Source organism: Columba livia, chromosome 4 (genome assembly GCF_036013475.1).
Source record: "Columba livia isolate bColLiv1 breed racing homer chromosome 4, bColLiv1.pat.W.v2, whole genome shotgun sequence".
NCBI classification, from domain to species: Eukaryota; Metazoa; Chordata; class Aves; order Columbiformes; family Columbidae; genus Columba; species Columba livia.
Window position 1 is genome coordinate 20332235 of NC_088605.1, and position 27618 is coordinate 20359852.

Below are 27618 nucleotides of genomic sequence, written 5' to 3' on the forward strand. Positions count from 1 at the left end.
ACTGCTGAGTTAAGATAAACACCCTCATTTTGTGGTAGAGAGGGGAGGGGAATGAGAAGCAAAATGTTAATTTGTTTTAAAGTTAAAAGTACTGACCCATGCACTGAAGATAAGCATATCTAATTTTAAATCTTCCATATCTATTGTAATGTCTAATTGCATAGTTAAATGAGCTGTAAAAGCAGAAATGCCGCTGTAACCTCTAAACAATTTTACACAGTTCTAGAACATTTGAGATAACAGAAGAAAGCTTAAAGAAGCTTTTCTCCTCTAGTAATGTTACTAATTCAGAGGACAGAGTTTATTGAACAAAAGAGGCCTTCTGCTTGGCCAGCACTTTCTCGTTACTCTGGACACACTTTACATTTAGGGAGGCAATTGAATGCACCATCTGGGCTATGAACACTCTAAAAAGGTCCAAAAACATTAGTGGATGTGTCACTCAGCGCTCAACTCTCATCTTGGATTGATGTAACACTGGAATAACTTGATTGGCTTCAGTAACTTTATTCTAAATTAACATAATTGCTATCATAATTATTTAGCCTACAGAAACATCTGGAGTCCGTAACTAGGTCAGGGCACAATATTGCTAGGCTTTCGGCATTACACATGCACACACACAGATTAATGTGTCAGGGAACTTTCTATATAGCCTGTTTCTATCTGAATGCTTCTCTTGAGGCAAAATAAAACAATGGAGAGGTGATTCCACTAGTCTGAGTGCTAGCCTCTGCCACTGACTTCTCAGAAAGTCCCAGGGACTTTCTGTGCTTCTGGTCTCTTTCTAGAACTGCTGACGATAGTGCTTCTCTTGTTTTACGAGGATAAGTCCATTTAAGACCGTGAAGTGCTCAGGCACCATGGCAATGGGGATGTGTGAGCGTTGTGGGTAGACAAGGTAATCTGCATCCAATTATTCATGCTTTGTAGCCCTTAATGACAGATACTTCGTGGGAGTTGCTTGTGTCCTGAAGATGAGCTGTACAAGAACATAAGATTTTTGACTACTGAGGGGTAAAAAAGAAAGTATCGAGTAGCTGTAAAATAATAGCTTTTCTACAGACTATAAAAGAGTGCAAGTTTAATAGCAGAAATGGTTGTTTCTAAGGTTAAATGAAATCACAACACTGTCTTTACAAAGTTGGAATCACATACATATTGTATAACACATCTTATGTTTCCCGTAAACATAAGGTGTGACTTTTGTTTCTACTCAGAAGTCTGAGTCTAGTGATGCTAGGGGCAATAAAATGATTTCTCTAAAAGCTCACTATGTATTGTCCCTTAATTCTGTCCTTGTCATTAAAGTAGTTGGTTATGCCTAGCAAACAGAAAGTACTAGGACAGGAGCTGAGTGGCAGTTGCATCAAATTAATTTGGGATTTTGAAGTATCTTAATGTTCTTGGGGTGAGTAACTTCAGTGGAACTAGGATATAATTTCAAGATATTTGAAGATGACCTGATTAAACCTTCTTTTTATTTCCCAAACTATCAAGAATGACAGAGTGAACTACCCAGATTTTATGCTTTCAGGGCTGAACAATTTTTACTAGGAAGGAAAATGAGTTGTGTACAGACAAGAATTTATTTACCACTTTTTTTTTTTTTTTTTTTTCCACCAAGATTAGATGAGATACAACCAGTTCTTCTGATAACAAACACATCTTGGTAGTCTGCAGGCTTGCCCCAAATTCAATAACAAGACCTGAAACCGTTTGGTGAGGCGAGGATACCGAAGTCTTTCAGATGCTTGGTTTTGGTTTCCTTTTAACTTCTTATAAAACACCTGTCTTCCTTACATCTTCATCAGTGACTGATCAGCCTGCATTTTAAAGGCTTCAATACTTTCTCAGTATCATCTTAGAAAGTGTGGTTTAATGGAGAATTCTCCATCCAGGACAGACTTGCATGGCTTAGTGACATGCCCTGTTGATGTGGGGCAAGCAGTGAATGTTTTTTATGGGATTTCCCCAAGGCTTTGATATGTTTTCTCACAGCCTCCACCTAGAGAAACTGATGCATTATGGTCTAGACTAATGGACTGTGCTTTTGCCAAGACAGGTTTGACCAGATGATCCTTGAGATCTCTTCCAGCCTGGCACTCTATGATTCAGTTATTCTATGGCTTGTGCATTGTTATTGCAGTGGTGGTTGTTTTTTGCTTAAGTTTTCTGTTATGACCTAGATGTCTGCAACTAGAAGTTTGTAGAAAAATATGTGACTAATACAGTGCTTCAGTTTTTTATAATTAAAAATAATGCCTTCTTGAAATACCAGTGTCTTTGAGGATACTCCCTTCTGAGTAAACAAAATGCTTTGGCTATGAATTTCCAAATAACATGACTTTCATGGGAAAGGCTGTGAGTAATCTATCTCTAGCAAGCCATATGTTAAAAGATTAATGGACTATTTGCCTTGAGAAGAGTGGAAAGAAATGTAGTACTCTTCTTTTAAATTTGTCAGAAACCTAACTATGTAACTGAGTTCAAGTATGAAAATGTCTTAACAGCAGTTGTTCCTTGTGAATTGATTTCTCAAATGAGGGAGACTTATGCAACTGATTTACAGATGACCAAACCACTAGCTTTCTGTGTCTTATAAAGTGAGCATAAATATTTTTGCATTGTGCCAAGATGTTTATGTCACTGGTTTTACTTATACCACTGTTAATAATTTACAGTTGTTGTAGCTAGTCAATGTTGGAAAGGACAAAATTAATGCTATTAATTCAGCTACAAGGTTTTGTGGTTCTGTGAGCAATTGAGCGACATAACTAGGGGTCACTACCTGGATTAATGGTGTTTCATGTCTTGGATTGATCATATCTAAATGTTAATGGATTCCAACCAAATGCCTGATGTTGGTTCTTTAATGTTTTTCTTTTTTTCAATTTGTTATTTGTCAGTAGTATGAAATCAAACAAAGATATTAAGCTTGCATGTCAAAGTGCTGTTGCTATTATAATTAGCAGCTGCTTCTTCTGGTGGCAAGTTTAATTAGAAATATCTGTACTAGTTTTTACACAAATACAGCAATTTGCTCTTGATCAGTTAATGTAACTTTGCATTTCTCCTGTATTTTTGCTAATAGATAACATCCCAAGGCTTCAGTTATCATCTTATGTGATTGGCAGAGACACTGGGTTGAGTGACTTAGAGGACAAAGTGATTTACCCACTGATATAGAAGACTTTTGAGAATGAATCAGAGGATGGTAATGTCAACTTCTTTTCTGGTACTGAATGAGAATTGCTACAAACCAAGTACTCCTTTTGTGTGTGTCATGCTTATTGGACAAGGGAGATTGATTTGCCGTTCTTGCTGTCTTTGCATTAAAATGATGTGTTTTTTCCTCTAATCTCTTTTCTGTCGCAAATTTTTGCCTAGTCTTGGACAAATCATTTAGCCTTTTGAAGCCTTGATCATAGCTTTCCAATTATTCTTAGAAACAGAAAATTTGATTCTGAAATATGAAAGTTTATAAGTTGACCATACTCCCCATCGTCGTGGTATGTGTTGCATAAGTGAATTTCATACTCCTGATTATATTCCAGCTGGTGTCAATGACAAACAGTGTGCTTGTAAAATTTATATGTAAGGATTACACTAAAGGAAATAGTAACATGATTGAAACAAACACAGCCAAGTAAAGTGCTGCTTACCTCTTTTCTGTAAGTGACTACAACAACATTTCTTTCCATTCTCTGGTTTTCACTGAATATCTGCTTATTCCTATACATATTAATGTGAGCAGGGATGAGCAGCACTGTAGGAAAGATTTTATATCTGATTCATAGCATTCAGAGATGGAGATGACCTATTTCATGCTGTAGTCCTTCTTTCTGTTCTGGATAATTTCTGTGAAAATATAATTTTCTCTCATTGTTTCAGAGCATCTGCACCAAAATAGTATCTGAACACATGGAGTGGAGTATGATAGAGTGTTAATATTTTATCACAGAGAACTCTGGGTGCTTATGACAGCAGTGTGAGAAGCTCATTAAGGAGTTCTGTGAGTGTTTTACAAGTATGATTATACTGATGACACTTTTTGCATAAAATAATTTTTTTTCTTCTGGTTCTTTGGATGAAACTGGTTGCTTTTATTACTTGTTTACTATGGAGATGTACCTTTCCTGAAAAGGACAGCTTCTTTTGTGCAAGAGAGACTGCTGAAAGCAAAGACAGTCTATCACTGCACTACCTTTGTGCACTTTTCTTTAGCTTCTGTGGTTCTAATGAGCTACTGAAATTAAGTCTTGATGACAGTAGCCATACAATATGTTGCGTTTACTGCCCTTATGGAATCTCCGGTTGCAGTTACCCAACGTTGCTGGTGAAGGTAATGCCCTTGTGATCAAAAATACATTTTGTCAGTAGACTCAGTACCAAAAATGACAAGTTTGGCTTAGTAGTTATTAAAAAACGCCCAATGTATTGTCCTCTAACTCCATTTATGGTACTACAATTTCCACAAGCTTCAAGGCATGAAAAAAATGTACGGATGTTGTACAGAGATGGTCCTAGACAAGAGAGAACTGTGTGAGCTGTGTTTCTGGAATGCATGAAGTTTAGTGAAATAGGCAGGAAGGACTTATTTGCAACTGTTTTGTACTTCTCTTTTTACATTTTTTATGGTTAGTTTAATCTCTGCTGATTCTATCTTTTGACTTCAGCTTCTGCATAAAGTAAAAGATTTTACTGTGACATTTGAATAACACTCTAAGGTCTTCTCCCCTCAAAAAGCGCTGTAAAAAGACTATATCTGAATTTAGAGAGGCGGTGCATTTTTTTTTCCCTGCAGTGTTTTAGAAACTTTATTAAAATAATTGCAAAAGGCAAATGATAGAATTTTTCTGACTGCAAGAATAATATTAAGAATGGATTTTGTGCTTAGTATTTTGGCATTTTAACTTCTAAGGCATACTTTTCTTTATCATACTAGGGCATGTTACAGAGTTCAGTGACCAGAAGTGCCAAGAAGTAATTAAAAAAAAAAAAATCTCAAATGATATCTAATTAAAAACTGTTTCAGGCAGAATGAATTAAACTTAGCTGTAAAGCTGCTTATTGCATCCATCTTCCCCATGTCAGAAGGAGCCGAGTTACAAAGGTGAGTAACTTAATGGTAAAGAGTCCTTGTAGTAGCTAACTTCGGAAACAGAATAATCAACAATCAGCTGGAATTACAGAATAATCAGGAGTGGTGAATGAGATAATTGAATCTCTTGGCTTGGCATGAAACATTATTAAAAAAATAAAAAAGAAAGTTTAATTTGCTACCAAATCCAAAGCCATAGATGTTTTTGTGGTGGATCATGGTGTCATAGGACATTAATCAGACACCTGGGTAGAAGCCAATACGAAGTATTAAGGGGAGGGCTAATACACTGGGATCCTTTTTAGAGGTCAGCATTTTTGTAGTAACATTTGGAGTTGCCTGGTCTCTGTTCAGCAGAAAGCCAGACAGAACAGTAAGCAGAGAATTATAATAATCAATCTGTTAGGCAATCAAGAGCGAAAACTGAGCTTTTTATGGGCAGAGCTGATTCAGTTCAGCAGCATTTCTTGGCACTGCAATGAAGATGCTCAACAGAGAATAAACTGCAAGGGCTGGTGTTTTAAAGCCTGATTGATCATTTTTTTATGAAAAGAACCTTCATGCCTCGAGACTAGAAGTTGGAACTTATTCACACCTACCACAGTTTTGCCATTTTCAAATCTGTGAAAAAACTCAAGCACAGAGTACTAGAGGTGGACAGTAATTTTTCAGCAAAGTAGTGTATTAAAAAGTTTTATTTCTGGACTTGGAATGGTTCAGTGATCCCATATCCTGTGTTCAGACGTTTTTACATCAAATCAGAACATGGCTTTTACAGATCACTGGCTTGCTATTCTTCTTTCAAGACCTTTAAGTTTCCAGAAATATCAGTATTTCCACCACATACACAAAATAGCTATGTGGTTAAAAATTCTTAATTTTTGTACTGCTTGTCTGTCTCGGTGTCTTTCCAGAAATAAATCAGACTGAGATCAGCTGGGAATGGAAAGAAGACTTTAACTGTCTACAAAAAGGAACTGAGAGATGCAGATTATATAATTCTGGACTCTGAAACCATCCTGATGTTTCGTGGGCAACACTGGTTACCTTCTCTGCAGTGCTAGTTTAGTCTAATCAAGCCTTTTTGTTTCATGACATCATAATATGTCTTCCAGTCTTTCTGCTTGAAAACCTTTCTTCCCTTCATCCCATCCCAATACCATGGTCTTTCTGGCTGCTTCTCTGCTCTTAATGTGACTCTCAAGAAATGTGGCTGTTAAACAGATCCACCTCATGAAAAACTGCCAACCCAAATTCTCATCCATTCCTGCAGCAACATCTTGTGTCTGTAATACAACTGAAAGGTATGACTGGAAACTCAGTTCAGAGTCACAAAACTTAAATCTTCAAAGCAGAATTTAGTGATGACAAAAAGGAATCAAAGCTAGCTCATTTGCTCAGATTAATGTCCACTGACTTAATTGTTTAAAGAAGCAGTGGCTTTGTTGTCTGGAGTGTTTGGTAAAAAGTAGTTCATAATAATACCAGTGTTTATATCTATGTAAATTATGTGTGTGCAAAGAAGAGTATCTGACATTTAACATTTTCTGTTCTTCATGAGAGAGTTACTAATTATTATTATTTTTTTTTTAATATCCATCATTCGCTATCCTGATATGTATGGACAAATTACACGTTACAGATACTGAACAAAGAATGTAGTTCAGCTCGCTTTCTAAACACCATTAATTTCACAGTTACTCTATAAATACAATGAATAAAAAAATTAAACTCTGAATAGATATAAAATTATAATAAAGAGTATATTATATTCACTGGCTTACTCACTATCAAGATATTCTTCTACTGCTATGTCCAAGAACAGCCATCTATTAATTCACATGCTGCAGATTATGAATTGTATTATCATTTTAAAATTTTATTTTTTGTAATTCTTTAGTGACCGTTTCTTGGATGCCACTGTTTAATTAATTGCTGTAGCAAATGCTCTGCTACTTAAACACTATGGTCAAGAGCAATATGCATACCTCAGGAGCCTGGGGACAAAAAATGAACCTAACAGCAAAGCCTGCTGCACTGAAGACGTACAAATTAAGAAGATTAAAACTGATGGCTTCGGGCAGTGTAGAGTAATGATTTTTAGGCCAACACAAGATTCCAGATGCTCCAGGAGAATCCCATGATGAGCAATGTCAACTGATGTCAAATGCTACTGAAAGATCTAAGGTAATAAATGTAGCAATGCCAGTCAGTGTTGAAAGCAGGTGGTTAGCCATGTTCCACAGGGCAATCTCTAGGCTGTGAAAAACCCTAAAATCAGAAGGAAATACATTTTTAGGAAAACTGAAACCATCACGAAAATACTATTTTTCTTTCAGTGCCTCTGAAACTGCAAACAATCATTTTTTCTGGTACTGGAGGAAAAAGGAATGCCCTTGTAACAGAGATGTGTATATTAAACTTAACACTGTATAAATATATGTATTAACTTATATAACAGCAATTTTTATGTAGCAAGTTTTCCTGATATAAAATATTGTCTTTCCAGTATTAATCATTATATGTACTAGTGAATGCATCAGGTTTGTTGGTTTTTCTGAGGGCAAATTAGCACTAAGAATGTGATACAGAACATGTGACTAGGGATAACTGGTTGTAAAGTAGGTGCAGACAGAAGCAGTTAAGCCTGAAGTTTTAATGAGAATCTTAAATTATGTTGTATCCATTATATGAAGTGACAGAAACATGTCTGGAGGAACTTGAGTAGATCCAACACAGGTCTACTGTCTATTTTAATATGTGAACTAACAAAAAAAGGAAAAGCGTACTAGGTGGCAGCCCTTATTAGGAACCACTGCACATTGGAAACCATGCAGATAAAGAGGATTCCAAAAGATAGTACTTTTCAGGTTTCATCAGCTTCAAACAAAAAATAACCAAATTATAATTAATTAGAATGTAAACTGTGATATATTGTAAAGTATATTGAACCAATGCAATGGACACGGGGGAAGAGGCAGAATCTAACAGTTTTGCATTAGGTCTAATGGGCTGATAGAATTTGGTTTGCTCTTGAGGAGGTTGTAGCAGGATCTCATTACAGTCTGTTTCCCATTAGAGTCTATGGTACGGTGATGTTTTGTTTTGTTTTTTAATTGACAGGAAATTTGGTACTGTAGGTTTGAGCATATGTGTTATGGTGTGTCTATGCATCAAGGAGCAGAGAATAAAATTTCATTTATTTATTTCAAGTGACTTGCTGGATATAGGAGAAGTGTGACTGTGGTTGTGGTGTGCAGGTATGACTGGTGCAGCCGTAGTAAACCTTGGTAGAATATGGATGGATCTTGAAGACTGCTGGTGCGCCTAACCAGCTAGACCACTGCATTTTACCATTTTTCAATGATCCAGGCATTTTATTCTTAACATATTGCTCAGTGGGAGACTAACTGATAAAAGTCTGTGGAAAAGCGTTATGACTCTTAGTCATTGGCCCTGGATCATAGAAAATTAACATGAAAAACAGTTTCTCCTATTTCCTCTGATATCTTTCCTACATGACTTTAAAAATTCCTTTTGTATATAGAGGAACCAGCTAATCTGAATACACTTTATTTTTTTTTTAACCGGAGTATTTTCAGTGGGTGTAAAAAACAAATCTTGTCTCAGTCAGAACCTGAATCAAGCTGTGAGTCTGTTCGCTTACCCTACTCAGGACCTTGCTCTTTAACGAGGTCCTATAAATTAATCTGCTACATTTTTAGATCAGTCCTTTCTGTGTTATGTTTTGATTATCTCTCCAGCACCACTTTATTCAACAGTTTTGCCTAATTACTTTTCTGTAATCAGGCACTGCTGACTAAGAAAAAAAGAATTGTCATATCTAGAGATACGGTATCCAGGGAGGTCCATATCATTCTTATAGGATTATATTAAGAGTGGATTAATTGAATGAGTCTCTGTTCTTATTACAATCTGTCCTTATTAGAATGGATTAATTTATCACATTTTCTCTCCTCTTCACAGTCTTTGACATGAGAATGAATTATCACACTTTTCCTTTTCTTTTTTTCTTCTTTTTTTTTTTTCATTGGTGTTTTTCCAGCTGGCTGATGGTTCCCTTGCTTTTCAGCCTGTTGAGGAAACATTAGTAATTTGTTGTAATGAACTTGTACGTGTTGGAAGATTGTGGAATATGGAGGCTTCTGTTTTACAAAGTAGTGAAGTGAGAATTCTGTGCTCCAGAAGATGCTGAGGACCTGACAGGTTGTCTTCTAGTGAGATTCAAGGAAAGATGCAGAGAGGTGAAACTCAAAGTGTAATTGAATGAAGCTTCCCTGTAGTTTCATTTTTACTGTGGTCAGCTTCTTTACTGTCATAATCTTAATTTTAGCTCAAGGGGAACAGCTGAGACCATAACACTGATATAAATTTAATGATCTAATGATGTCATAGCATCATAGAATGTCCTGAGTTGGAAGGGACCCACAAGGTTCATCGAGTCCAACTCCTGTCCCTGCATATGATAATCCTACATCATGTGTCTGAGCCTGTTGCCCAGTTTCTTCTTGAATACTACCATGCTTGAGGCCATGACTACCTCCCTAGGGAGCCTGTTCCAGTGCTCCACCACCCCCTGGGTGAAAAAAACTTTTCCTAATGTCCAATCTAAACCTCTCCCTGCTATTCCCTCAGGTTTCGTCTTTGGTCACTAGAGAGAAGGGATCAGCACCTGTCCCTCCTCCTCCCCTTGTGAGGAAGCTGTAGACTGCAATGAGGTCTCCTCTTAGTCTTCTCCAGGCTGAACAAACCAAGTGACTTTAGCCACTCCTCATATGACTTCACCTCCAAACACTTCACCAACTTTGAAGCTCTCATCTGGACACTCTCCAGTAGCTTTATATCCTTTATATCCTTTTTTGGTGATTGCCCAGTTCTCCAGTTTGTCCAGATCCTTTTGCAGGGCCTCTCTGTCTGTGTGTCAATAGCTCCTCCCTGTTCTGTGTCATCAATGAACTTATTTAGTATTCACTCAAGTCCTGTGTTCAAGTAATTTATGAAGACACTGAAAAGAACTGACCCTAAGATTCTATGATTCTATTCTATGATTCTGTGACATAGTATGGAAAGAATACTTTTCTTGCATTGTTAAGTCACTATAACTCCAGCAGAATGAGTGCAGGCTGAGCACTGCCCAGGCACTAAAGACTCCCTAAACTACAGAGCTGTATTCCAGTTTAGGAATGAAGGGATTTCTACTCCAAAACAGGTTGGATGGCTAATATTCTCTGGTCTGTCCTCTTACAGTAGTCTGTATATTTTATGTGCTTCAGAGGTGTTAAGTCACATCTCATGCAGAGTCATTTTAGTTTGTGTACAAAGAGGCAGAAGAAGAATAATTTCCTATTTGAGCTAGTCATTAGTTTGTACTATAAACATGAGGCGTGGTGACCTTTGTCATTTATTTAATCTTACCAAGCTATTTCTTTAGTAATATCTTAAAAGGCTGAGGCAGTTATGGTAATTATATGGTGCATAAAATCTATTCTCCTTTATATAAAAAAAAATTTACTTTCTTTAATTTCATCTAGTGTCTCCCCATGCTTGTATTACAAAGCCATATGAGTAGAAATGTTCTTCAGAATGCAATTACTAAGTCTAGTGCCTTCCACACAAATGAAAAAATAGTAATCATTTTAATTCCTGTTAAGGAAACCTTCCAGGCTTTTTTAATTGGTCTTCAAAAATTATCCTCCTTTTGCTGTATTTCCTAACTCAATTTTATCTCTATTCTCTTCAATGAGATGACAATCAGCTTTGCATTATATTGGCCTCCTCACAACACACTCTTGAATGTTCGATTGAGAATCTCCCTAATATACTGATGTCTAGATTCTTGCTAGGCCCTATGGTGCCTAAATCCTTTTATGATTTCTTCATCTCCTTTTTGTAATGTTTAGAGTGGGAGTGGATAGCTTAAAAACCAGCTATTACACCAAAGTGTATTGACTGCTTAATAATGTTCACACATTAAATGGATGATATGAATTATGGCTCTGATGCCATAAAAACACTCATTATTTCCTGTTAAGGGTTTTAAAGCGGTATAATTTCCGGATCTTGGCCCAGAAGTTTGGAGCTGTAGATGCAGCGGCTGTGCCTCCAATGACACTTCAATAATTGGTTTGCCATGTAGCATTAATTACATTCTGTTCAGGAATTCTCCTGAATTGAAATACATTTTGTGTGTGTGGTGTATGTTGTAACACGCCCTGTCTGATTGAACAATAGGGGCTCTTTAACTCAAATAGTTTCGGTGAGATGAAGTGAGGTATAGTTTTGTGTTAATTGAGGACCTGTAGAAGCATACTGAGTTGTATTTTTCCTGTTTAAATTTCTTTAGTAGAGCCTCATGTGGTAGAGAGATACAATTAGGTAAAATCAAGAATGGTTCATTTACATTCTTTCTCTTTTAATGGGCATTTAGAAATAAAGATATTGAAGTTGAAGACTTTCTGAATCAAATGTTTTTGAACTAATGTTCTAGTTGTCTCAACTCCTCTGATCAAATATGAGGGACAAAAGTGAAAAAATAACTTCTAAGTCCCCCTTACTTGAAATACTGAGAGATCCCAGAAAAAAATCTCATATTTGTTTCCCAGCACTAGAAACTTCCATCAGTTTTGACAATGTCACTTGGAAGCCTATCTTTCAGCAAGATCCCAGGATCTGTCAATAATATCTGTATATAAATGGCAAATCATTTCAGTTTGCCAGCTGTTCAGAAATTATCTGATGAAGCAGACAAAATTAATCCAGCTCCTGTTACACATTAATGTTTAGCTGAAGTTATGGACCCCTATGAAGATGAGGAACCAGTCTCTGCTCTGTTTTGAACTCTCTGCTTTTTATCATTATTCTATGGTTTTGATCTTTTTAGTTGAAACAAATAATACTGTGCAGTTTGTGTCTGTTGACCTTAATCTAGAAATCAAGCTACTATTAGCAGCCGTCTGCATAATGGTGTACCAGTTACAATTAGAAGACTAAAGACTAATGTTCCAGTTTGCATACAAATAGAAATTTGCATAGCTCTTCAGAGAGAAACTCAGATGTTTTGGGAACTCAGTGCCATTAATCCCTGAAGCAACTAGGAAAGGATCACGAAAGGTTGAAAGGCAATGGTAGATTTAATTTTATTTCTCTGTAGTGAATGTGGAGTGATGTTGCAACTTTAGATATATATCAGATACCTGTGATTTCTCTGAAGTTAGCCAGCTTATGACACGATAGTTTTGCTTTCAGCTACAGTGTGCAGAGAACAGAGATATATATGGTGATTATGGCAATTTGGAAGCAGATAAAGATGAGAAACAAAGCAAATATTTGCAGTTATTGGAAGAATGGATGATGAAAATAGTAGTTTACCAAAGCAAAGAAAAACAACAAAAAAACCCCTGTTAATATTGGTTCCAGCTCACAGAGAAGGCAAGGGATACAAAAAATAGTGAAAATGTGAAGTCAGAAATTGGCCTAAAAGAACCTGGGATGGCAGGACCCTGTGCCAGCAGGTTTTTGTCTGGCAGAGCATTGAGGCCATTCTAAGAAAGGGCTGAGAAACCTTTTGGGCACTCTGGCAGTGAGTACTTTTTGCTATCACAGCAATTTACAAGTGTTCCTACACTTCCACCAGCATCTTTGAAAATTGTTATCAGCTCCCAGGGACTCTTGGAGTTCAGGTATTCTTCCTTCCCCATGACTTTCCCAGAATATTTATTCTCTTAAATTGCTTAGCTAATTTTCAGCCTTGCTCCTGCGACAGGAATAGCAGTACAAATACTGGGGGGTGAGCTGTGGTCTACAATGCAGTGACAAGCTGCACGGCTGCAGGGACTTCTGGGCTGGCTTTGTTGTCAAGGTGTGGGTGCATTTCACTGTGCAGCATCTCCAGCCATTGAACCAGGCTGTGAGAGAATCTTTAAGTGATTCACACCTATTTTTTAGCTACCATTTCTCCATCTTTTTGAACTCCAAGCTTTTGGGCAATGCTGTTAAGGTGTATGAAGAGTCTAAATCAATGAACTGCACCACGGAGACGTTTAGGCACCATTACAGTGCAATGTGTGTTAGTTGCTGGCTTTCATGGCTTTTCTTTCTTCCTTCTTTCTTTTTCTTACATGTTGTTATATCAGGGACCAATTTATTATGAGGATGAAATTCAACACTTAATAGCAATTGCGTTTTTACTACCGAAAATTTCAAATAGCTCTCAAGTGAAATCTGAATTATGTGTTACTTACCTGTGAATACCCAGTACCACGGACATATTTTCCTTATAGTACACTTGACTCTGTGATGACAAAGATCTACAAATGATTTGGACTCTACAGAAAAATAGTGTAGCGGTGATCTTATTTCAGGGTTGTGAGTCACAAACTTGGAATCTTTTTCTAGGGGAAGGAGACCCTGGAGCTATTTGTCTTTCTTTGTTTCTTTTTACCTCAGTTCTCTAATCCGTGAAATAGCAATAATACTTGCTGTGTGATTGGAAGGTCTACTTCATTAGTGTCAACAATTGACGAACATTAGGCTGGAAAAAAATGATGTATGAATGTTGCAGTTTATTATATTAGAGATTACATGTAACTAGCTAAACAGAATGACACAACTTCATATTCTGAAGTAATTTTCTCTAAATAACCATAGGAACATAATTTTCAACAGGAGATGCTTATGGTTTGGACAGTTACAAATATTAGTGTCTGGAACAAATGAAAGAATCATCTAAAGACAAGCTTTTTTATTAGTAGTAATGAATAAATATATTTAAAAGATATTTCATGCATAATTGCTCCACAGACTCATTTTCTAGGCTTCACTTCTAACACATTGAACTGGCAAGAAACCAGTTTGATGTGTTGTGCTTGAGCACAGTCAATGCATTTGTTCTACTCAACAAAAAGTAAAAAACAGCAAAAACAAAAGCAAAGAGACAGATGTAATGTTGAAAGTGCAATATGCATTGCCATGTATCTTTAAATGTAGCATTAAACCTACACAATTCACTGTGAATAACGAGATTCTGCAGATATTACAGGAAATTACAATCCAGTGCAACACAGAAAAGAAAAGCAAGGTACAGGAAAAGTTTTGATACTGCAGAACTTTTCCTTTTCACTTCATCAGGTGTCATTTTAGACCTCTGGAGAGGCTCCCAGAGAAGATGGGTAGACTGCTTGTTTGTAAGATCTCCAGGATAGGAACTTCTATTTTCTGTGTAAACCTTATGACAATGATAATCTCTTACTTGACCATAGCTCTTAGGTGGAAAGCCAATATAATTACTTATTAATAGTAATACTTAGTTGATAAGAGCAGGAAAAGTTGTTTCATTGAATTTTGAGTTCTTTTGAGTATTCTGAATATCTGTACACTTTTATATGCGTATATATGCACATATATGCTAAACTGAATGCATACAAAAATATGTTTTTTTGGGATGTTAAAATTTCAGCTTAATTATACAAAAGCAGAAACACTAATACAAGTGAAATGACCCTGGCTGGACACAGGAGACATGAGAAAAGAACAAAATTTGACAACAGCAAAATATTAGGGTATATGATATATGAAGGGAACAGAGAGAGCTTGTTGTTGTGTGTGGTAGAATTGATGATGGGGAGGGGAACTGAAGTAATAGGGCATTGGGTAAAGTAAAAACAGAATATAACTTTAATACCCAACTTGTACAAGTTTACAGGCAATTCTATTAACTGCAGTGAGGCTGCGTGGGTGTTGCCAAACATAGTGGTTTTTATACAGGGCAGCACTAAGAGAGTGATGAAGGGACAGCAAGAGGGAACAGGTCATTTTGACAATTTCACTTTTCAGTAGCTTGTTTGTTCATTGTCCTCACCATTGTAATCACCATTAATCATGATGTCTCTTGTGTAACATTTTGAGCTTTAGATATAAGCTAATATGTTTTTGTAGCTAGGTTAATCAGTTATGTTTAGTGGAATATAAAATTATGACTTTGTACTTGATAAAAAATACACCCAAAAAGCACAGCAGTTCTTGTAAAGTATTTTATTTCAATTTACTATAATCAGATTTAACATGTAATGCAAATGCTGTAGTTTTAAATTTAGCACATAATCTTAACTACGGTAACCTGATTTTGATGTATTCAATATTTTTCATCACCAGTTATTTCCTTCAACACATTCGGTGGGAACACTTTTATAAACAGTTTGACCTGGGTGTCTCTGGATGATCCAGGGAAAACAATAAAGCTGTTAAAAATGTTACTGAAATGTGCAAAATAATGAAGAGTGTGACACATTTAATTATAATTGTGAAATCAGACTGACTCTAATTTAGACATGATGGATGCTTTCACAAAGGTACAAATCATGCTTAGGCGTTCAATTTTCTTATTTTGACCTAGTAAAATCTTGCCTAGATTGTTGAGAAAACCTGAGTATATTCAGAATAAGAAATTTGCAGTTATTTATGGCTTTTTATTTCAATGCTCGGGGTTGGGTCTTTGTCTTCCTTCTTCAAATAATTTTTGGCTGATTGTAATCAGCAAGTGGTCTTTTTTTTTTCCTTGAAATAACTTAGTCAAATCCATCCTTTTCTTGTTTGCTTCCTGTGTATATTTCTATCTATTTTAGCATTTAAGGTCAAATATTTCTCATTGCTTTGAAATGTAGAAGCATTCATAGGTTTGAGTTGTTTTAACATTCTGTATTTACCTAAAAATTACCATCATCTAAAGTAGTTATTATAAAAGGTGAAATTACCAGTGTAAAGTCCCTTACCTTCATGATCAATTCTCTTAGGTCATATGGAGGTGTGCAGTCAATGTCCTGGAGGTCAGCTACTGATTCCGTTAATTATTTTTTTTGTCATTTTAAAGCTGTAATAACTAAAATTTTATTTGATGTTTACAATTCTGAAAATAACTTTTTGTTGACTAGCCATCTAAGAATGGCTGAACCCCTTTCTTCATCTCAGTGGAATATCAGTAGTGACCATCTAAAGATAAATATTCCGGTGGAGGTTGTTTTAATGTAGATAATTTTTAATTTTTATTAAAGTATAATAAGTATTTTACATCTTATGAATGATTTATAATAATTTTCTTAGATCTAGGTAATAAATGGGTTCTCACTGTAAATTGAGTCTAAACCAAAATCTTTAGAATTTACAATGTCGCTTCATTTGCTATGGAGAAAAGGGGAAAGAAAGACTTTATAGCTTAGTGGACAGAAAGTCACATGGGATCTGGGAAGCCAGAGTTCACGAGCAATAATTTCTTTGTACAGAGTGGAGTCATGCCAACAGGAGAAAGTAAATTACCTCAGATAGAGAGGGACAGGAAACATCTCTCACATCTCCAACCTGAATCAGAGGACAGTTCCTTACCCAGGCAGGGCACTCTGAGCTAGTGGCTTCTCTGCAGAGAATATCAGGAAATCTAGCCTGAAAGCAATAACTTCCATCATTCAAAACTGGTCTGCAAGTGCTCTACCATTTTTTCCCAATATTTGTTAGTTTTCAAGCTACAGTAAAAACTATTTTTCAGAAAATCCTTATTTAATCAGATTATTTTTTTTGCTTTGTGGATTGGACTAGATGATCTTTTGAGGTCCATTCCAACCCCTAATATTCTGTGATTCTGTGATAATTGGAGCTGTCTACAACAGAACTCCACCCAAAATTAAGATTAAATGATATTATAGCCCACAATTTTTTGCAGTCTAGTTAATATGTGTTTTAAAAAATATTCCAGGGCAGATGTTTTTCAAAAGTTCTTTAGAATGTGACTATTGTTTCCAGACCAAAGGAACAAATTCCCATATCAGGACCCTCAGTCTCTCTCATTCTAGAGACTGACAGTAAAATGATTGGAAAGAATTTATAAAACACATATTATTCTTAAAATACTGACTTAGTTGTCTACAACATGGGAATGTTTTAAGGCATTTGGGTAATCTGTTCTTCTACATTGTCTGCTGTTAGCTTTAGCTATAACATGCTCAGAATTTCTTACAAAAGTATTACAGTATTTCTGGCTCAGCAAAATGGTAAAATCTTCTAATGATTATAAATGATGGAGTTTTTTTATCCATTGCAAAAATCATGCCTAGTGGGCCAACCAAGAACACACTGTCCTACAAAGATAAACTAGTGATGATTCCTTCATTTATTTGGTGGCAGCAGTCCCAGGTTTAAATACATATCACACTGTTGATCCTACCAATTGTCGTTCAATCTAAATCTACACACAAAATCTCATTTATGCAGAGCTACATTAATGAGTCAATAAAGCTCTGATGAATCTGGCTTTGTGTTTCTATATACATTATTTTGAAATTTGAGCTGCACCCAATAGACCAAAGAAGGTTGTTTTTTGGCTGGCTTGTTTGCAGTCTGTGATATGTTCAAAACTTTTCCAGTGCAGAAACGTAAGATTGCTTACACTGGGGATTTTAATAATAATACAGAGTTTTATAATATTCAGTGAACTCCAGGTAGCACATATATTGCTTATGCTAATGTTACTGAATTAAGGGTTGCTGAGTGTCAAAGGTAAACAGATTATGTCAAGTCCTAATTTGCCTGACTTGTATGTGCATACAGCAGAAACATGCACTGATTTTTGGTGTCCTATTATTATTAACTTGGTGGTACAATAAAATTGTGGGTATCTCAAGGGCAACTTTGGCTGCAGTGGCCATGAAATGGTGAAGTTCAGGGTCCCTAGGGCAGCGAGGAGGCCGTACAGCAAGCTCGCTACCCTGCACTTCAGGAGAGCAGACCTTGGCTTCTTCAGGGATCTACTTGGTAGAGTCCATGGGATAAAGCCCTGGAGGGAAGAGGGGCCCAAGAAAGCTGGTTAATATTCCAGGATCACCTCTCCAAGCTCAGGAGTGATGCAGCCCAGCAAAGAGGAACTCAGGAAAAAACGCCAGGAGGCCTGTGTAGATGAACAAGGAGCTCCTGGACAAACTCAGACACAAAAAGGAAGCCTACAGAGGGTGGAAGCAGGGACAGGTAGCCTGGGAGGAATACAGATAAATTGTCCAAGCAGCAAGACTCAGGTTAGGAAAGCTAAAACCTAGGTAGAATTAAATCTGGCCAGGGACATCAAGGGCAAAACCAAAAGCTTCTACAGGTATGTTGGTGATAAAAGGAAGACTAGGGAAAATGTGGGCCATCTCTAGAAAGAAACACGACACCTGGTTAACTTGGGATCTGGAGCAGGCTGAGATACTCAAGGACTTTTTTGTTTTTGTCTTCACTGGCAAGTGCTCCAACCACACTGCCCAAGTTGCAGAAGGCAGGGATTGGGAAAATGAAGAACTGCCCACTATAGGAAACGATCAGGTTTGAGGCCATCTAAGGAACCTGAAGGTGCACAAGTCCATGGGACCTTATGTATCTGTGGGTCCTGAAGGGACCGATGAAGAGGGTCCAGAGGAAAGCCACAGAGATGATTTGAGGGCTGGAGCAGCTCTCTCATGAAGGCAGGCTGAGAGAGTTGGGGTTGTTCAGCCTGGAGAAGAGAAGGCTCTGGGGACACCTGATAGAATCCTTCCAGTACCCAAAGGGAACCTCCAGAAAGACAGAGAAGGACTTTTTACAAGGGCATGTAGTGATAGGACAAGGGGTCATGGATTTAAACTGAAGAGGGTAGGTTAAGATTTGGTAAAAGGAAGAAATTTTTTCACTGTGAGGATGGTGAGGCCCTGGAACAGGCTGCCCAGAGATGATGTGGATGCCCCATCCCTGGAAATGTTCAGGGCCAGGTTGGATGGGGCTTTGTGCAACCTGGTCTGGTGGAAGGTTACCCTACCTATGGCAGGTGGGTTGGAACTGGCTGATCTGTAAGGTCCTTTCCAACCCAAACCGTTCTATGACTCATCTTTCCCAGCTCTGGGAAATGTCTTTCTTTAGATGATTTCTGAAATTTTATTTTAACATAATAGATGCTTGAGTCTATTTATTTCTCTCATAATTTCTGAGCTATCTAGGGATGATTTTTCCCCACAGCTGTGCTGGTTAGTCGTGAACAATATATTTTCAAGAAAACATGAGATTCTTATTGATTCAAACAGCTTTAGGTATTTAAGAAAAGGTACAAATACGCAATGTTATGAAAGGCTGCTGAAGGTTATTATGAACTCTATACTTCTATCATAATGCTTTTTTACTTTTAATGAATTTTTGTAAAGACATATATACACAGTTGCACCTGGTACATGATGCTTCAAGTACTGAATTGTAGTTCTACAAAATGCAAGTTAGTTGGAGTAGCATAGTTTCATTCATGTAGTTTTGCATGTGATCTAATAAAATAATTATGATATTTTTTAAGTTTATGAGAAATAAGAAAATGTTTCCATTGACTTTTTTTTTTTAAATTTTTAATTAACTTACTGGTTCAAATATAGCCCACTGTTTTTAGACCATCACTGGCTCCTACAGAGCCAATTAGGATGCATTTTTATTGGCTGTAAAGTTGAGCCTTCTGGCACCACAGTGTGGGGTCTGGCCGAGAAGCTCAGAATTGTGCAAAGCTGAGATCTGCCATTGCAAGGAACATTTTCAGTAGCTTTACGAATTTGATATTGTTAGCTAGAATGGCTGCATTCCCCATGTATTCTTGGCAGTCCTGTGTTCTTTAAGCACTTGCTCTTCCCGGTGTAAAATCATCCATTATCTCCCTAACAATGCCTCAGCTTTCAATATCTAGTTTGTATAAGATAATGAGCTTTTGAGTTCAAAGACTGTGAGGAAACTTCGTGATTTGTAAGCTGAGACTTATACATGGAATAGTGTGAGCACCTTCAGTGCTACTGTATAGTATTTTATTATAGAATAAATAGTAGTGAAGAATTTGAATTACTGACTTTTTTTTTTTTTTATTGGTCTGAATTTGACATATAACTAAGCAAAAAAAGACTTTTTCCTGTTTATTGAGTTTTTGTGAAGAATAAACCAAATCATTCTCATTTGTAATAAAAATTAAAACTTTTCTTCCGGGAAGTCAAGAATGCATCAATTGGAAGAAAATCTTATGGGAGGAAATCAAAGTGCCTTTTTAAAAAATATAATGCAGGTGTTCTGAAATGGTCATTTCACATAAGTGGAAACATACAATTTTTGTTTTGTAAAGGATAGGAAGGAGCTCCTTTTAATTTTCAGTGTACATTTTAATGGTTTTTAAATGAAAATCAAACCCTGCTTTTCAGTAAACTTCAGTCATATTTTCAGAGTGGTTAGTGTGAATCCATAGTAATTGCTGGGGAAAAAAAAGGCCTAGGAATATTAATAAAAAAGACTAATATGTGTTCTTTCTTTGTGGTGCTGAGCATTCACAGGTATCCGGGGAGCAGGAGCAGGGACAGAAGGCCTCAACCACTGTCAGACATGCAGCCTTCCCCCCAGCCCCGTTAGATGCGCCCAGGATTTGTCCAGCTGTCTGATGACTGTGAAAACCTCTGCTTTCAGACCCTCGCTGTGCTCACCCCTGCTGAGCTGGGAGTGACAGGGGACTAAATGTCTTCATATCGATCACTTGTTACAGCACTGCCAAGGCAGAGCTAGTGCGTTCCTTCCTGCAAGTAGGTTGTGGAATCTTTAAAGCACCTGGTCCAATTTAGAGAGCCTAGCCTGGCGTCTTAGCAACAGCATATTTGGAACATTCTGATGTTGTTTTCTTGTTCAACTTTTAAAAGACAGATCATAGTGGCAAATTACCAACCTGTAAATTTGAAATGCCCGTTAGTCTGCAATTAAAAAAAAGCATTAAAAGGGTGACTAATTTGTGGGTGTTTTTATTTGTGCAACACTCATGATGTAAATTGTGCACTGGATAGTTAATTTATGCTTGTTCTTATAATGAATACAACTTTTCTTCTCCAACCTATTCAATTTGTGACACTTGTACTTGCCTTAATTTTAATGTTTATTTTTTTCCCGAACACATTGTCCTTTACTATTTGTTCATTTGTTTACCTACCAGATGACATAGCAATGACTCCATCTGCAACTTTCGAAGTGTTCTTTGGTATCGCTAGTGTTCTAGCATGAGAACTCCGCAGGCTGCAATTTCTTCAGGGAATATCCAACTCCTCTCGGGTATAGTCTCCCAGGCTGCAGTGTGGGCATTTGCTCTGGCGTGTTCCCCTCTACTGGCCACAGGGAAATTCTTGCTCCACCATGGTCTCTTCCATGGGCTGCAGGAGAATTTCTGCTACAGCACTTGGAGCACCTCCTCCTCTCCTTCTTCTCTGACCTTGGTGTTCACAGGGCTGTTTCTCACACCTTTTTTAACTTGGCCCTCTCTCCGAGACAGTGTTTTGCATTTTTTTTAAAATACATTTTTCCAGAGGTGCCACACCTATGGCTGATGGGTTCAGCTGTGTCCTGTGGTGGGTCCATTGGAGTCATCTGGAACTGTCTGGAACCAGCTGTGTCTGGCACAGAGCATCCCTGGCCCCTCCTCATGGAGCGCCAGTGCCTGGACACCTACAGTCAATACAACTAAAGGAAATTTCCTAGCTTTTCCTGCCTCCCGATGTTTCAAATCTTGATCAAGAAAGGTACAAACAGGTACAGTGTGTGCTACTTGATTTGCACCGAGTATATTATTTTAATGTGAGTTTCAACTGAGAGAACACACTGAAATTAACATTTGATGTCTTATTCTTTGATATCTGTCATTTTTCACAGGCAGACTATAATAAAGAAGTCAGTTATTGCTATTAGACATATTTTAGAAGAATTCTTTTTTGACGCATATCTCTACTTGGATTATTAAATTTAAATCACTGCTGCTATCAGTTTGAATACTAATGATACATTCTGCCAGATGGAAGCCTTTAATAAATTTTCACTTTTCTCTAACAGTCAGCTGTAAATCTTAAATAAGAGACTTCTTTTGGGTAATGCAAGCTTTAGTGCCTTATGTCCACACTGATTTCAATGTCATCAGTACCTGGGAGGCAGGAAATTCTTTAATTAAATGTCATTCTTTCCCATTTATTGAGATGCAGGGCAGCACAAACTCCCTCACTTTGTCTTTCACCGTAGCACAGTCGAGGCTTTTTTTTTGTGTGTATTGTGAATGATTTTTGAACTGCCAGACACTTTTCTGCTGTGCTTGTGTTGTGTACCTGATACCACCCTTCACCATGTCTTTCAATTGTTTTATATATTCAGTATATTCAGATGTTTGAGCTGTTTTCTAGTACTTCAAGTACTGGGGCTTGTGAAAGAGGAGGGGAAAAGGGGCAGGGAGCTGCCCACTTACCTCATAGAAATATTTCCTCCAGTGGCAGAAGACTTGGCTGATTCTAGGTGATTTGTACACTTTGGAGGGCAGTGGCAACCTTTGCAGTACCAGGGCTGCTGTTATGACCCAGCACCTTAGGTGCAAGATGAATAAAACTTAACAGACAAGTATGTCTCCTTTATCAGCACATTTGATAGCCTCTTTTCATCAGTTAGCAATGTTTTCATCTGGAGTCTTCTGCTATACTCATTTTAAGCTTTGGGATTTTTCCACGGTAGATAAAATCTATCCTGTTGTAGGGAATTCAATATTATATAGGTTAACCTTTTCTCTGCTGCATTCTACCTAGCTAGGAACATCATCTTCAGGGAAAAAAAATGTGTCTATCAGTCTACTAAAAGTATAGGAAGAGGTAATCTGGAAATCCTGGCTGTGGTGGGGAGGGGAGAATAAACACTAGGTAACAGAAGAGAAAATGAAATCACAGCATTCAGACTTTCTGTACCTTGGGGGAAATAGGAAACTAAAATACTTATGTGAGTCAATAACTAGTCCCAGTAGAATCCTTGGAAAAACCTACAGGTAGAGCAAATTTTTCAGTTATTGAGTTATTTTCTCACCAGTCTGTTTCACTTATTGATTTGTTTTGCCATTAAACCTAAACCCACGCAGTTAAATTTGTTTTATTCATGCACCAGCCTCTTCAAATTATTCTATTATCTAAATGATTATCTGAAGTGCCAATTACAATAAAGTAATTAATAATATAATAATGCAGAGTACAGATTTTGTTGAGCTTTGTGTTCGTGCTTTGTTCATAATTCTTCTGTTTGGTACTCTCTCTGCTTCAAAGTTAGTAAAAAAATGCCCATTGAAACATCTCCATCATGGAACAAAAGATGACAATTATGGAAAAGTACAGACACCAACAAAATATTTCAAATAATTTTAAGCAATTTTCTGACATAGTAATGGTAATTGGTATATTTCAGTTTCAACAACTGTAATTAAACCTGACCTTTAAGTTAATTATGTCTTGACATTTATGATTTTAAACTAGCTTTCCCTGTGGTGATGATGTGTTATATACAGATGCTAATAAGGAGTTTCTGTAGTGTGAGCAAGCAGATTTCAGATGTGCCTACACTGCAGTTCAGAGAACAACCTCACTCCCTACCAGAGTATTCAATACATTTGTGCAGTTCCAGTTAATGCTGTTCCTAGATTTTGTAATGGCGGCTCAACATTGCTTCTTATGCAACAAAAAATCACTGACACAATTTTGAAAGAAGCTTAATGAGCAGTAATACATGCCTTTATTGTTACAATTCTGTATTTATGTGAAACCATTAAGTTGGCATGGAAATGTAGAGGACAACAAGTCCATCTCTCATAAAGGCTGCGTTGCGAAGACCACAACAAAATAGTGAACCATAGGAGTTGGAAACTGAGGACGTATGAGAGAATAAAAGTTGAATACTGTCTTTTCTCACATAAAACTAGCTCAGTTCAAGATTAAATACAAAGGGAAGATTAAATAATGCTAGAAAAAACCATCAGGAATAATGAGTGGCATTTCTGAACAGAGGAGGACTTTGCAAAAAGACCTAGCCAAGGTGTTTTTAGTAAAGGTATTAACAGTGGTATTGAAAAGCTGTAATTATGACAATAAAGCTGTCACAGAGGGCTTTGCTATTTTGAGCAAAAAAGGTCAGTAGTCTTCAGGAAAGATCCTGGCTCTTTTGAAAGTCCAAGGGGGCCTTGTTGTTGATTTGGAAGAGCTGGGAACTTTGTCTCCAAAGACATGTTTAATGTGTAGTCAATACTAGAATTCACAGCCCTGGTGCTAATACTGTGCCTTCAGAATTGAACTCTCAGTTTGATAGAAAAAAAGTAGCTGCACCTTTTAAGTATAAAAGCACGACAATGTATGTGGTGTTCTACACATGTTTTCATAATTGCCTCTGATCCATACATTCATCTACTTTGTATATGTCATATGTTGAGAAATCTCTACTGCCTTGCAAAACTTCAAATCCATATGGAATTATTAATATATTATATATTTATATACTTAGGTGGGATCAAGCCAAAATTAAAAATGATCTGTGTTCATATGGAAAGCTAAGTGGGCTAAAAAATACACCTATACCATTTACTAGTTTAGGTGGTTCTAAACCTTCAAAATACATCTGATTGTTATATGTCTGATTAGCACAAGCTACCCAAAAACCTTTCCCTGAAGTCAGCAACCAGAACAGTGCACGTATTTATGGGGAAGTCAGGAATCCCCCTGCAATCCATTTATTTTCTTCCCTTTGCTAACAATTTCTTAGCAAGTTTTCTTAAATTTGCTTATTTGGATAAGTCAAACTTTATTTTCGGTTTTGTTTCTACAAAAAATTTTAACATGTTTTTTTATGATGGGTCACTTATGATGAGGAAAAGGTCAACAGAAAGTTTTACAAACTGGAAGGCCTAGTCTTGCTTAGAATATCTGGACCCTGGCTGCCTGACCTATTCATTGACTGTGTTTTCTAATTGGGGTGTCATTGCTATCCAGCTAGCAGTGTAATGTTGCTAACTGCTAGTTTAGTCAGAACATGAAAATCAATCTGCCAGAAAGGGCATAGCAGGCACCATGCCTATAGAGTATTGTATGTTTGGCCTTAGCATTAAAAATGTGGTTTTTTATTTGTGCTACTGTGATGGAATACTGTAGATTTATTTCCAAACTAAGTGACTCACAGCTACTGATGCTATCTTTTACATCTTTTTGCATTGCATTAAGAAGTGTTTTTTGATGTTAGACAAACTGTAGAACACATATGTTTAAGAGGTATGTGACAAAATAATACCAGACTCCTTTAGTTGTGGTGCAAAGAATAGTTGTGCCATGTGTCCTGGTATCTTTTGCCATAATTACTGCAGTTTTCCTTTCTGAAATAAAGCTTTGGAGAGTGTCGGATCTACAAGAACTAACAGAACACATGAAAAAGGCAAGTGACAATGTGCAATAAGTACAGAAGAAAAAGCTCATTCTTTTCCTGCATAACTTTCCTCCTAGCTATGCTGTTCGTGGCATTTTGGAAAAATAAAACAATTGATCTGATCTGAAAACTGCATGGAAAGCAAGAATGCTTTCATCAAAGTGAAAATAAAAAAATAAGCCCTTGACTTTCTTATACTTAAGTTTGTCAGTTCCGAAAGATTTGAGGCAAACACATGCTTGAATTGGAACTTGATCGCAGAAATTATTTGGAACTTAGCCTGGAAATGGTGGTAAGCCCATCCGCTTGTTTTGTTTATCATACTGCTTTCTTTTTCTTTACAATTTATGCCCTGATGAAAAAGTGAAAGGTGTGTGATCTTTCTTTTTCCTTTCTTTTCTTCAGGAAGTAGATATCATAAGCTTGTTTCAATCAGGTAAAAATAGTTTTACTGCAATGTTTGTACAATTATTTTAAAATTTGAGACCTGAGTTATCTCTAACATAGTGATAACAAGTCAAGATTTAAAAATACAGAAATATGTCCATATGTTTTACTAGAAATGTAATATGGAATATCAAAAATATCTCAAGAGGTAGTGTCGGGGTTTGGTACTTAGGTTAATTAACCGTATGCTTAGCATACTGTGCACCATGTACCTTTTTTGAAAATGATCCAAAGGCCAGTGAAGCTCCAATGTCTTTTAAATCAGTTCTAAATCTTTGCCCTAAACAGTTGGGAAAGAAGCAAGTGAGAGAGAACATGACCAAGGTCATTAGAATCGCATACTGTAAGTTGTGGATAACCACGGAAGGGCCATTCTTTTTTAAAAAATCAACTCCAGGGAGTATTATGTAAGACTAACAGGTGGCAGTACACAACAAGCAAAAGAATACATTTCTTTGTGAAGAGTGTATGTGGGACTTCTTTGCCATGGAAAGTTATGGATGCCAGATGTTTACAGAAGCGTCAAAAGCAATTAAACAAACCCTTGTAAGGGAGGCAGGGCTATTAAGCACACAGACACAGTGCCAGGCTTGAGTTGTCCCTCAATACATTGCTGGAGGCAGCATCCGGGGGAAATACTGCTATGTATCTCCCCTGCTCTGCTTTTCACTGAGTGCCGGCTGTTAATCGCGTCTCGTAATGGGTTGCCTGACAAAGCATACCTTTGTCATGACCTCCTAGATCCACCTATAAGGTCTTAAGTAGTTATATGAGCATCACAACTAGGTAGGTGCTGCATATTTGATTCTGACAAGTAAAAGATGTGAGCTCTGATTGATGTTCTTCCCAGAGATCTGACCTGTAAATTGTGTGCCTATATGTTGTTTTGTATCTCAAAAGTATCGAGCATGCACTGCAGCTTTTTGGGGAAGCAATACCTTCAACATATCTGTTCTCATGAAGCATAATAGATATTTATTGTCTCTAAGCTCTAAGAGTGTAAATGTAACTAAACTTGTACAGAAGGGTCTGAAATTTTGAGAGTACTAACATGCATGGAGCTATACATAACCTTGATCATATAAGCCTTGTTTAGTTTCAAAAGTAGGCTGAAAACAAGATGTCTAAGTGTTTCTCTGTAACAAGCTTAATAAAGAAAAAGACAAGATTTTGTTTTATTACTAGCAGCAGTAGTATACACTCAGAGTGTTATGAAACAAACAATTAGACAAGGTCCACGCTCTATGGATCTCACCATCTATTTAGGATGCTTTCAGTACAAACAGTTAGAAGCCTGACAGTGGGAGCAAGAAGGGTCACAGGAGTTCTATGAATAAAGGCTGTGTAAAAAAAAAAAAAAATAGCTGGTATGAAGTATGCCAAAATAGACAAATTATGTGAAATTTCCTTCCAGCAGCATACTATGAGGAGAATTATCTTCTGATAAGAACTAGGCAGTTTTCCAGGATTAGCCTGGACATGTTCCTGTGTAACCTCATCTGGGTGTTCCTGCTCCAGTGGGGGGATTGGACTAGATGATCTTTTGAGGTCCCTTCCAATCCCTGACATTCTGTGGTTCTGTGACTTCTTTTTTATGAGGAGATATTCTCCTGAATACTGTGCCTTATATTTTCAGGTTCATTTGGCTTTCATAAGAAAATCCCCATGAAATCCTGGGTTCAGTCATTTGTACAAAGTGGACCATCATTTCCTTCATGTGTATCAGGCCTACCAGGCCTTTATGCACAACTGTAATGTGGCACATGGTCCTCCAGATCTGAAGGAAACATACAGCTGCCATTAAG

The 27618-nt window shown here is 37.1% G+C and overlaps 1 long non-coding RNA gene across 1 annotated transcript in view; it reads left to right on the forward strand.

Annotated features, from left to right (window-relative positions):
* LOC110357938 (uncharacterized) overlaps positions 1-27618 on the forward strand; it is a 104803-nt gene that overhangs the window by 41942 nt on the left and 35243 nt on the right. Inside the window, exons 2-5 of the long non-coding RNA XR_010472178.1 lie at positions 3095-3217; positions 3895-4015; positions 4949-5116; positions 6019-7291. This is a non-coding gene — a long non-coding RNA (uncharacterized LOC110357938). The remainder of the gene's footprint in view (positions 1-3094; positions 3218-3894; positions 4016-4948; positions 5117-6018; positions 7292-27618) is intronic.